The sequence below is a fragment of the Papio anubis genome, chromosome 15 (assembly GCF_008728515.1).
Source record: "Papio anubis isolate 15944 chromosome 15, Panubis1.0, whole genome shotgun sequence".
Classification (NCBI taxonomy): domain Eukaryota; kingdom Metazoa; phylum Chordata; class Mammalia; order Primates; family Cercopithecidae; genus Papio; species Papio anubis.
In genome coordinates this window covers 79,761,754-79,774,882 of record NC_044990.1, presented here as the reverse complement: position 1 = coordinate 79,774,882, position 13,129 = coordinate 79,761,754, and the positions used below count along the sequence as shown (strand labels likewise).

General features: G+C 34.2%; 1 protein-coding gene across 4 annotated transcripts in view; it reads left to right on the top strand.

Moving 5' to 3' along the window:
* Positions 1-13,129, top strand: part of NALCN (sodium leak channel, non-selective) — a 342,682-nt gene that overhangs the window by 40,488 nt on the left and 289,065 nt on the right. The gene's annotated exons all lie outside the window — the stretch shown is intronic.

Here is a 13,129-nt window from a genome sequence, read left to right as displayed (position 1 = left end):
TAGTTTCCTAAATGATTATAACATCATTTCTAGACAAAACACTATATACTATCTGTTGTGTTTGTCTGTTGTAGGGTTGGTGGGTAAGATAGAATGTATGTACTTCAATTACCTATTATGTATTATGCAATAGGGCACCTGCCTCTTCTACTTGGCTGATCATTGTAAATATACAACTCCAGGGATGTGATGGCAGGAGAGAGCAGAGTGGGATGTTGGCCCCTGGATGGTCCAGAAGTGTCCCATTAGGTGTTGGCTAGATATAGAGTTTGGGGTTCCAAGCACAACCCAGGAGTGCAACAGATATGACTGTGCCAGATTTCAGGGCAGCAGGGATTGGGGATAATACAACTGATTTTACACCTTGTATTCAAATCTTCACATGAAAATTTGTCTATTTATAAATGAAGAACTCATGCATAAATTACCAATTGAAAAATCTTGATTCAAATCCTAGAAATTAGATTTAAAGCACTTTATAAAATTCAAAAAGAGATTACAAGCAGCCATTCCTCTTCAAAATATTTTTAATGTATCAATATCTACTTACAAACCAATTGGGTTTATAAGGATCATTGAGTTTTAAAATATTGAAAGGGTTATGTTGTGTTTTCTGCACTTGGAGCATTTTTTTTATAAAGTCAATGTCTGTATATATATATACACACACACAAAGTAGATAAACCACAAATAAGTGAATATCTCTGTGAGTATAGACATCATGATAAGCTTGATTCAATTCCAACACTTTATTGTATGAGTTTGCATAAATTATTTAGGTTATTCCTCAGTGAAGTGCATTAACAACAGGACATACTTTCTAGAGGTGTCAGGAAGAGTGAATGAGGGAATGAATGTAAAGACAAGCAAAGTGACCAGCACATAGTAAAGGCATTCACTGTATGCTAGGCGTCATTACTTTGTTGTCATAAAGAAATATGTAAACACGCTTACATGCTGAGGTGGTAGGTATAAGTGTATCCTCCAAAAGAGAGATAACATGTTTAAGAAAAAAAAAAAAAGGAAAGAGCAATAAAGAAGACCAAAATTTACACTTGTAAGAATGTGAAAGGAAAACATCTATGACTAATTCATGGCTACGTTATTTTACTGACAAAGTAACTAAATCAATTCTGAGTTTATTTCACATTTATAATGGTCATTTAATTATTAGTCTCTCCCAGAAATAGGTTTAATAATTGAATTTCTAATTCATGCACAAATAGTATATGTATATTGTGCAACTCCTAATAATTACATAATGTACTAAAAACTGAAAGTGAGTTTAATTGCTTGCTGTTGCACCACCCCAAAGAATGTCAACTCCAAAAGGGTAGAGATTTTGTCTCCACATGTTTTTAGACCAGGAGGCATGTGCAAGTTTCTAAGAAAATAGGAATGAATGCAGTAACTTCAAAAACATCAGTATAATTTCACTGGTTAAATGTTAAACAGTAAAGCATTACCTATTAGTCAAGGCCTTATTTTATTTCATTTTATTTTTATTTAGAAGGTATATGCATGCATCTCATACCTACTTAGAAATTTACCTTAGGGGGCCAAGCACAGTGGCTTACACCTGTAATCCCAGCACTTTGGAAGGCTGAGGCGGGTAGTTAACCTGAGGTCAGGAGTTCCAGACCAGCCTGACCAATATGGTGAAACCCCATGTCTACTAAAATTACAAAAATTAGCTGGGCATGGTGGCAGGCACCTGTAATCCCAGCTACTCAGGAAGCTGAGACAGGAGAATTGCTTGAACCCAGGAGGCGAAGATTACAGTGAGCTGAGATCGTACCACTGCACTCCCGCCTGTGCCACAGAGTGAGACTCTGTCTCGAAAAAAGAAAGAAAGAAACAGATTTACCTTAGGTTCACCTAAGTGTGGCCAGATACCATGCCTTCCTTGATTATCCATAGAATTATGTTGAAGTAAAGATCTCATTTTTTCTTCTTTTTTAATATAATTTTTATTCTTGCAAGATGTGAGTGAATAATCTACTCAAAATTATTTTTAAAAGAAAAACGCTGTTGCTACTAACCCCACTCCCACTCTTCATTATTGTTGTTCAAAATAGCCTTGGAAAATAACTTTTTGATAACCATTTTCTGGACATATTATTATTTTCCCCTACTATTGAAATTATGTCTCTACCCACTTTATTGAGATTTTGGTGAATATAAAAATCTTTACATATTTATTATAGATGTCTTGAGGGAACTATTTCCTTTTTCTGTCAGAATTAAATCCAGAGAGTAAGTTATTGCATTTATTATTCTACTTTCTGAAAATTATCATCCTTCTCAAATTAACTTGTGTATTTCTTATGAGGTACTCCCTGAAAATTATGATCCTTCTCAAATTAATTTGTGTGTTTCTTATGAGGTAAGGGTCAAGATGTAGTCTTAATTTAGTGGTTGGAATGGACATCAATGTCTTAGGAGAAGCTTTCAGTATTTCTGTTAAGTGGGATGTGAGCTGTAGAGTTTTCTTTTTTTTTTTTTTTTTTTTTTTTTTTTTTTTTTTTTTTTTTTGAGACGGAGTCTCGCTCTGTCACCCAGGCTGGAGTGCAGTGGCCGGATCTCTGCTCACTGCAAGCTCCGCCTCCCGGGTTCACGCCATTCTCCTGGCTCAGCCTCCCGAGTAGCTGGGACTACAGGCGCCCGCCACCTCGCCCGGCTAGTTTTTTGTACTTTTTAGTAGAGACGGGGTTTCACCGTGTTAGCCAGGATGGTCTCGATCTCCTGACCTTGTGATCCGCCCGTCTCGGCCTCCCAAAGTGCTAGGATTACAGGCTTGAGCCACCGCGCCCGGCCAGCTGTAGAGTTTTCAAAGTGAGGAAGTTACCTTTAATTCCTATGGTGCTAAGAGATTTTAATCATTGATGTATGTATATTTTGTCCAGTGCTTTTCTGTTTTATTCTGTTAATGTACTGAATTACATGATGGATTTTTTTAATAGAAGCCAATCTTGCATTTCTGGTATATTGCTAATTTGGTCATATTGTATTCCTCTTTATGCCTTGTAAGATTTGATTTGCTAATGTTTTGTTACAAATTATTGCATCTTTGTTCACAAGGAGCATTATTTTTAGGCTTTTTTAATTGAAATATCTTTACCAGATTTTGAAATCTGGGTAATGCTGTCCTCATAAAACAAGCAGAACATGTTTCCAAGGGTTAATATGAGATTCATATTCTTTCTTTCTTAAATGTTTGATAGAATTCATGAGTAAAACTCGGGGCCTGAAATCTTCTTTGTGAGAACGGTTTTCATTACAAATTAAATGTATTCAACATACAGAGTTATGGCGTTGTTATCTTTCTTGTTCTGTTAAGTTGGTAAATTTTGCTTTTCAAAGATCTTACCTATTTTTATAGATTGTCAATATTGCATAATGTTTATACAAATGCCCTCTGATTATCTTTTAAGCATGATTATCTTTTTAACATCTGTAGAATAGTGGTAATAAGTCATTTTTTTCCTGACATTGATAATTTGTGTCTTTCTCCATTTTTTCATGTCTTCTCAATTGTATTAATCTTTTCACACACACACAAGAATCCTTGCCCTATTTAATGTTCTCTGTTGTTAGTCTGTTTTTCCCATTGATTTTTTATCTTCATTATTTCCTTATTTCTGCTTTTAGTTTTTATTTTTTTTCATATTTCATAAAACGAAGGTATATAGGCATCTTTTAACATTTTCCTAATACAATAATTTAAAAATATAATTTTCCTCTAAGCATTGTTTTACCTGCATTTCCAAAATGTTAATATGTTGTATTTTTATTATTATTCAAGTGTCTTCTAATATCATACGTGATTCCTCTTTTGGCCCATAGGTTATTTAGAAGTGTATTTTTAGAAGAATGAGATTTTCTAAAAATGTTATTTGGGAGCATAAGTTTATTCTGTTGTGGTCAGACAATAGTTCCTGTGAAGTTTCAGCCTTTTGAAATTCATTAGGAATCATTTTAAGGAGCCTTATATGGTCTAAATTGGTGAAAATTCCATGAGAATTTGAAAAAAAGAAAGTTAAGTCTGCAGTTTTTGAGTATAATGTCTATAAATGTCACCGAAGTCAAGTTGGCTGATAATTTGTTCTAGGTAGTTCTATCCTTCTTGGTTTTTAAAATCAGCATTGTTCTATCAATTTCTGAGAGAGCTATTCAATTTTCTAGACACGAGAAAAAATTTCAACTCTCTTATTTTTGTCAGTTTTTGCTTTATATAATTTTCAACTTTAATTAGGTGCATAAAGTGTCATTGTATCTTTCAGATGGGCTGACCTTTTTATCATCATGAATTTTGAATTTTTTTCCTAATTAGCTTCTGGATGCCAGAGTATATGATGGGTCAAGAACATGACATTTCAAATTTTTCAATAATCATAACTCTAATTTATAACTCTAAAATAATTTATTTTTATTTAATCACCTTTTATCTTATTAACCAATTGGTTTTTTCCCCACAATTGCTTAAGTGTGCTTTAGACCATTCCTGGATTGACAGTAAAAGGGAGCACATGACAAATTCTTAGTTTTAGAGCATGGGCTGCACAATCCTGAGCCCAGCCTGGTGGTGATGAAATGAAGCCCACTGCTAAGAGCGTAAATGAAGAAGAAACTCAGTAGTAAGAGAGCGTGGACCAACTAGTTAGATGCCCTAATCGGCAACTCTCATTCCACTTTCAAAACCTTGGAGATTTTGTGTGTTTTTTAAATAAGTGAAGTGAATCAAATGGTGCCTACCAAATTTGTTTTGTCCTCTGCATCAGTGCGTGGCATACAGCATTAACGATGAGGAGAAACTAACTCCCATAAGCTATTTTGGGGGGATAGAGGATGGTACAAATATTACAACTTTACAACAAATATTACAACTCTGTTAAAAAAAAAAAGTTGATCAGGCTGGGTGCAGTGGCACATGCCTGTAATCTCAGCACTTTGGGAGACTGAGGTGGGGGAATTATTTGAGCCTAGGAGTTCGAGACTAGAGTGAGCTATGATTGCATCACTGCACTCCAGCCTGGGTGATACAGTGAGACCCAGTCTCTAAGAAATAAAAAAGAAAGAAAGAAAAAACGTTGAACAGGCACCTGTCACATCTCTCATTTATTCCACTCCAGGTATTAAACCAAAAGAAATAAAAACGTATGTCCATACAAAGATTTACACATGAATGCCCACAGCAACTTTATTCATAATACTCCAAACTGGTGACAACCCAAATTTCTATCAACAGATAGATAGACAAACTAATGATGGTATATCCATATAATAAATACTGTTTAATAATAATAAATAATGAACTATTGATGTATACAGCATCTTGGATAAATCTCAAAATGATTATGATGACTGAATAAATCCAGATTTAAAAAGATGACATATTCTATGATTCCATTTATATAAAATTCTAGAAAATGCAAACTTATCTTTAATGATAGAAAATAAATCAGCAGTTGCCTAGCGATAAAGGTTGTGGTGGAAATAAGGGATTACCAAGGGGCATCAAGAAACCTTTGGAGTTTATTGATATGTTTATTATCTTGACTGTGGTTCTGTACATGTGCCAAAACTTATCAAACTGTACACTTTTGTATGTGCAGTTTATGTTATGTCAGTTACACCTACTAAAACTGCCTAAAATGTCTCAGTGTGAGGTAGAAATCTAATTTTTCATATGGTTAAGCAATTTTGCCTGCACTATTTATTGTGTACTATTACCCACTGAGTTAACTTCACCTGTCTCATTCACTAATTCCCCGTCTATACATGGGTCTTTTCCTCTGGGGCTCCACTGTGCTTCACCGGTCTATTGGACTATCTCTACCAATATCACACTCTGAAAGTCTTTCAAATTATGATCTGGCTTCATACATGGGGTCATATTTCCAGCTTTAAGCTTTTCATGGGCTCAAGACCTGGTCTTCTGCCTCATGTGGGCATTAAAACCCAAGCTCTTGGATATTGGGTACCTAGCTCCCATTTGTAACATTATGTCAACTCATGTTCCTTCCTTTCATACTCATTTACTGCTTTCCTTCCTATGTTTTGACATTTTGGAATGCATTTTTTTAATTGTGAGCCCAAATGTGGAGTTTTTAATGTTATCTATTTGTTTGTAGTGGAAGGAGTTGAATTTGGTACGGTCCGTCTTGCGAGAACCAGGACTCACATTCATAGCTATTTTTTTTCTTCTATTTTTCTCTAAGATCCTTGAGGATACATATGGGAAAGGGGAAGAGAATATTGTGATATATTCATCTTTTTATCCTTACTACCTAGTATCCTAACACAGAATAAATAATTAGTAACTATTTATTGAAGGCATGGTTGATAACATTATATTTAGACAGACAATATTAACATGAAGACAAATTGATAAAGAAGATGAAATAAAAAAGAAACAGAGAAAAGTAAGTTGTTAAAAGCAGGAAAGGAGAAATGGCTAAAAAATAGAAAAACTAAAGTTTAAGCAGAAAGAAGCAGTGAATTAGTTCATATACAGAGTAAGAAAATTGAAGCAAGTGTTGAGTAAGGGAGTTGACTGTGTGGGTGAGGGAAGAGACAAATGCATGGAAGAAAATCTGTAGGTAGTTGGATTTTTTTTTTCTTTTTAGTGTATGTAGGCTGTAGAATATGCCTAGATTGTTCTATGAGTGAATATGAAAATGGATAAAGATATTGTGTGGGTTGGAGACAATAAATATGGAGATGAAGAACAGGGAAATCTTCTGGATAAGAAAGCAGCTGTGTAGTACTGCGGGGGGTACAGGAGGCTGGCTTCAAATTACCGTTTTATTAAAACCAAGTCAGAATGTGAGAGTTATACAACTTGTAAATGTAGCTAGAAGATCAGGCATTATGCTGGCAAACCAAAGCTCATACTGGCACATAAATGATCACAGAAATTGAGAACAGATACACGAATGTCTTCTGAACTCGTGACCCTAGAGTTGCTTCAGTAAGTATTCTTTGCTAGTTCCATACTGTATATGGTACCAAGAAAAGAATGATACTGAAAACATGCATTAAAACGTGCCTCGTGATCTAAATATTAGCTCCAGCTCATTACTCTATCCCAAAAATGAAGTTCACCGTGAAAAATTTCATAAATGTTGACAGAGTGCTTAGTTACCTGAGACATAGCCATTATGGTGAAATGGCTGCATTTTTGTCTTTCCCATATGTGTAAAACCTGCCTAGTAGCATACACACACACACACACACACACACACACATTTATTTTGTCTTCTTTTTATGTGACTCTTCGTTTACTATTTGAGAAGAAAATGCTTAACTAGCCACTTGGTAGTAATGTTGCTCATAATCACAGTTGTTAGGAGATTGTGCCACTGCCCTCCAGCCTGGGTGACAGAGCGAGACTCCGTCTCAAAAAAAAAAAAAAAAAAAAAAGTAAATTTCAAATGTATCATCACAAAAGAGTTAAGTGATATGATGGATATGTTAATTAGCCCGATATAACCGTTACGTCTTGTATACATCTATCAAAACATCACCTGGTGCTGCATTAATGTAATACAATTATGATTTGTCAATTAAAAATAATATTATTTTAAAAATTTATTATACACATCTCTGAGTCACATATTAAGCTAAGGTATGATGGCTGTGTTTTCAGCAATCAGTGTTGCCAGCTACTGCCGTGACCTCATTTCTCGGAGGTTTAAGAGAAATTGTTAACAATTGTTCCAACTTCTGCCTAATTGATTTGCATGTATTATAGCCTAATCATGACAGAGGTTTCAGACCAGAAGCTTGCATATCTTAGGTTTCATAGCTGACCTCCAGAACTGATTCTGTTTAGTATGTGAGGTGAACAAGATATAGAAGCAACACAATATATACAGTTTTGCTTTTAAATGGAGCTTAGTTCTTGTAAGGTCCAATAGCAGGGAATCTTAGCTACGTCTTCAGTAGCAGTGCTAGTAAAGCTTTAGATTCTTCTCTGATAATGAATGGCGACCTAAGGCAATTATGAAAAGAGTAATGAGATTTGACTAAGCAAAGCAGCTCATTTCCTAAAGGAAGCTGAGAAGAGCAATGGCTTGTAGCAGAAACAGGTGTTGCGAAATACCAACTGTGATGGCAGAAATCTCCCCGAAGCTGGAACAGGAATGTTCAAAAATGAGCTGGCAGGTTAAATAGAAAACATGAAGACTTACCTGACAACTTATTCTCATTCCTGAAAAAGAAGAAAAACGTATTCATAGCTCAGTATCAAATAATGAAATCTTGTTTCCAAGAGTGACATAATTAGAAAAACTTTAAGGTAAGTAAATGCAACCATTAAATATATAAACGTTTAATATAGAGAGAGCAGGATTCAAACAGGAACTCAGGAACATATTTGCGATGACTGGACCACTAGCTTTAAGCCCGGAGGTAGGGTGATCACACATCACAGATGCCCAGGACAATCTTGGTTTATCCCTATTGTTTCAAAGTAATCACTAACAGCCTCTTACTCGATTTTAAGGAATCTCAATGGAGACAATGCATTTTATAGTCACCTTGCCCAGGGGAAGTTATATATAAACTTGGTATTTTGTAAAATATCACCAAGAGTTGAATTAGAGATAATATAAAGTTGAATTTTTTGCAGTTTGCTCTTGCTGGTCCAAATAAATTTTAAGTTTATTAAAATAAATAAAATGTATTAACTAAATTTATTTGTCACTTATTCTTTAGGGTACTTGGCAAATAAATGAAGTATTGTCTTATAAATTTTGTTGACAAAATAAAGAGTTTTTTTCATGGAATACTATGCAGCCAAGAGAAAGAATGAGACTATATCCTTTGTAGCAACATGAATGAAGCTGGAGGTCATTATCCTAAGCAAACTTACACAGGAACAGAAAATCAAATACCACTTGTTCTCACTTATGAATGAGAGCTAAACACTGAGTACATAGGGACACAAAGAAGGGAACAACAGACACTGGGGCCTACCTGAGGGTGGAGGGTGAGAGGAAGGTGAGGATTGAAAAACTACCTATTAGGTGCTATGCTTATTATCTGAGTGGTGAAACAATCTGTACGCCACACCCCCTTGACACACAGTTTACCTCTGTAACCAACCTGCACATGTATCCCTGAATCTAAAAGTCAAAAAAAAAAAAAAAAAAAAGAAATACAAATAGAAACATACTGAAATTTAGAACATTAATTTTTAATTTCTAAAGACTTTATCAAAAGACAGTTTTGTAGAATATGTGAAATCATAATTGCCCCAAATTCATGCAACGGTCTATGACATCTTGATTCAAATGTGTTTATTTATGTTTATTGACACAATAGATGTATTTTTGGAGTACATGTGATATTTTGATACATTCATGTAAGGCATAATAATCAAATCAGGACAATTGGCATATCCATCACCTGAAACATTTTTCTTAATACTGGGAACACTTGAATTATTCTCTACTAACTATTTTGAAATATATAATAGATTACTGTTTACTATAGTCACCCTACTGATTTCTCAAACACTAGGTCTTTTCTCTTTTATCTGACTGTGTTTTTGTACCTATTCACTGATCTTTCTTCATCCAACCCTGGCCTTTACCCTTCCCCCTCTCTGGTGACAACCAATCTATTCTCCTTCTTCATAAGATCCACTTACTTAGGGCCTAAATATGAATGAGATGATGTGATGTTTGTCTTTCTGTGCTTGGCTTATTTCTTTTAATATAATGACCTCCAGTTCCATCCATGTTGCTGCAAATGACAGGATTTCACTTATTTTTATGGCTGAATGGTATTATATTGTGTGTCTGTATAGATGCATATCACAGTTTCTTTATCCATTTATCCATTGGTGGGCAGTTAGGTTGATTCCATATTTTGGCTGTTTGGAATAGTGCTGCAGTCAACATGTGAGTGCCGCTATCTCTTCAATATATAGATTTCCTCCCTTTTGGATATATACCCAGTACTGAAATTGCTGGATCACAGAGTCGTTCCATGTTTAGTTTTTTTCAGTCCATACTGTTTTTGACAGTGGTTGTCAAACTTTGCATTCCCACCAAAGTGTATGAGGGTTCCTGTTTCTCTGCATTCTCACCAACTTTCACTGTCCTTTTTATAAAAGCCATTTTAACTGGGGTGACTTGATATTTCACTGTAGTTTTTATTTCCATTTCCCCGATGATTAGTGATGTTACCCATTTTTATATACCTATTTGCCATTTGTATGTCTTCTTTTAAGAAATGTCTATTCAGATTTTTTGCCCATTTCTTAATCAGATTATTAGATTTTTTCCCATTGAGTTATTTGAGTTCTTTATATATTCTGGTTATTAATCCCTTGTCAGTTGTATCATTTGCAGATATTTTCCCTTATTCTTTGGGCTGTCACTTCAATTTGTTGATTGTTTCCTTTGCTGTGCAGAAGTTTTGAGCTTGATTCAATCCCATTTATCTATTTTTGCTTTAGCTGCCTGTGCTTTTCAGATTTTATCCCCCCCCAAAAATGCCCAGACCAGTGTCCTGGAGCATTTACCCAATGTTTTCTTCTAGGAGTTTCATAGATTCAGTTCTTAGATTTAAGTCTTTAATCCTTTATTATTTGATTTTTATATGATGAGAGATATTAATGTTCTTGGCACCTTTATCAAGAATGAATTGACTGTAAAAGCATGTATTTATTTCCGAGTTCTCTATTCCATTCCATTGGGATGTTTTCTGTTTTTTGTCAGTACCATGCTGATTTGGTTGCTATAGCTTTGTAGTATATTTTGAAGTCAGTTAGTATGATGCCTCCAGCTTTGTTCTTTTTGCACAGGATTGCGTTGGTTATTCAGAATCTTTTGTGTTTTATATAAATTTTAGGATAGTTTTTTATATTCCAGTGAAGAATGTCATTGGTATTTTGATAGGGATTGCATTGAAACTGTAGATTGCTTCGGGTCATGTTAACATTTTAACAATATTAATTCTTCCAATTCATGAGCATAGAATATCTTTCCATTTTTTGTGTCCACTTCAATTTCTTTCATCAGAGTGTGATAGTTTTCATTATAGAGATCTTTCACTTCTTTAGTCACAATTATTTCTAGGCATTTTTAAATTTTTTATAAATATTGTAAATGGGGTTGCTTTCTTGATTTATTTTTCAGATTGTTCACTGTTGGTATATATAAATGCTATTAATTTTTGTGTGTTGGTTTTTTATCCTGTAATTTACTGCATTTGCTTATCATTTCTAACAGTTTTTGGTGGAGTCTTTAGGGTTTTCTAAGTATAAGATCATGTCATCTGCAAATGAGGATAATTTTATTTCTTCCTTTCCAATTTGGATGTCGTTTATTTCGTTCTCTTATCTGATTGCTCTGGCTAGAACTTCCAATAGTATGTTGAATAAATGGGATGAAAATGGGCATCCTGATCTTGTTCCAGATCTTAGCAGAAAGACTTTCGATTTTTTCCCTCTTTGGTATGATGTTAGCCATGGGTTTGTTAAATATGGTCTTTATTGTTTTGAGGTATATTCATTTTATACTCAATTTTTTAGTGTTTTCATAATAAAGAGGTGTTGAATTTTACCAAATGCTTTTTCTATATCTATTGAAATAATGATATGGTGATTGTTCCTGGTTTGTTTATGTAATATATCATGTTTATTGATTTCCATATGTTAAGCCATCTTTGCATTTCTGGGAGGTTAAATAATATGTCCAGATGGTAAGTGAGAGAGCCAGGATTTGAACTCAAGTCTAACTTCCAAGCCCGTGTATGTTTTACCATTTGAGAAACTTCTGTATTTTAATTGTACATTCATAAACCTTTATACATATAGAGATCTACATCCATATGTATAAGCTCTTTTTTTATTATACTTTATGTTCTAGGGTGCATGTGTACAACGTGCAGGTTCGTTACATATATATGCATGTGCCATGTTGGTGTGCTGCACCCATTAACTCGTCATTTACATTAGCTCTTTATAATATATGTAGTATAATTTCTACATTAAAGTTTTTATTAAGTCTGCTTTCTATCCCTATGTATATGTTATGATTCATGGGATTCAACTTCATCTAAATCTATAAACTAGTGATATGTTATATATTTTTAGTATATCTATGTATCTCTTTTAAAATTGTTGTGCACATTGATCTCCAAGATGTGAACCACCTGAGGTGCCAGAAGTCAGCCTTTCATATGATAATAATATTTATAAATATATGAATATATTTCAGAATAAATTGAACTTTCAGATGAAAATTAATACCAGCATGATTTTTACCAGAATAGCAAAAACATTTGTGAGAGTCTTCAGTACACAAAAGGAAAACCGGGCAGTTTGAATGGGGGTTTAAAAGAAATGTAATTTATTTTGATCAGTCTTTTGATCATGTTTACCTCCCAAAAAGAAGATAATATAATATTGTGGGTTATAAGGTTCTTATTATTAGTGGTAAATAACTTTTATTAAACAATTGTATGTTATTTTCTCACTTAATATTTATAACAATTCAGTAAGTTATGTTCCATTTTTACACTGTATGTTACAGCCAAGGAAATTGAAGCTCAGTAAAGTTAAATAAAATGGCTAAGATGAAACAGCTTGTATCAGAAGCAGGACTAGACCCATTTCTCCCTCACACTGCTTTCTATGCTTTCAGTTGTAACTTGGTCAGTGTATGAGATAATCTTCCTTCAACATGTGTGTCCAAACTGTTTGAATAAAATATTTAGTTTTCCTTTAGTTACAAGGAGCATATTCTTAGAAGACAAGTTCTCAATGGGACATATGAGTAAGTGGTTAGTTACAATTGCTTATTTTAAGACGGAATTCTAAAAACATGCACTGGAACTTGTGAACATCCTCTGTGAATGTGGGAATGAGGAGCTCTACCTATTCAGTCCCTCACAAATAGTGTTTACTGTGGTTGCATCCATAGAATCAATATTTACTATCACTTTTGTATCTCAGGTTCCACCCAACCAGCTTGGTTTTCCCCATGATAGAAACCATAATAAGTATGCATAACTACAGCAGCACCACTAGTAAATTTTGAAAATTAATTTTTAGGAAGAAGTCTCTTTGGTAAAGAAAATCACCTGGCAAAATTTGTAAAAAATACTGATT